Genomic DNA, 348 nt, shown 5'->3' with positions numbered 1-348 from the left:
TCAGTCATTTTGTTTATGTACAGGAAAACATTTCGGAATGCTTTCTTTTAAACAATGCCTATCTTAGAATAATGTTTTTTCGTATAGAAAAGTCAAAATCTGGTATTTACCATTTTACTTCTTTCAGATTTGTCAGATGTCGCTGTATGTTAAATGAGCGATCGTGTCTTCCAATGTTATTTTCCATGTTTATTTCTGTGCAGCACTCTCAGAATATAAGGAAATTTAATTGTTCGCATGAATTTCTTTATAATGATATATATTTGTTCTTTAATATCAGTCTGTTGATTAACATTAAAATAATACAGATTTATAATTTCAATAATTTGTCTTCCCCTTTCCTGCGCT

The sequence above is a fragment of the Penaeus monodon genome, chromosome 30 (genome assembly GCF_015228065.2).
Source record: "Penaeus monodon isolate SGIC_2016 chromosome 30, NSTDA_Pmon_1, whole genome shotgun sequence".
NCBI classification, from domain to species: Eukaryota; Metazoa; Arthropoda; class Malacostraca; order Decapoda; family Penaeidae; genus Penaeus; species Penaeus monodon.
Note: the sequence above shows the minus strand (reverse complement) of the source record.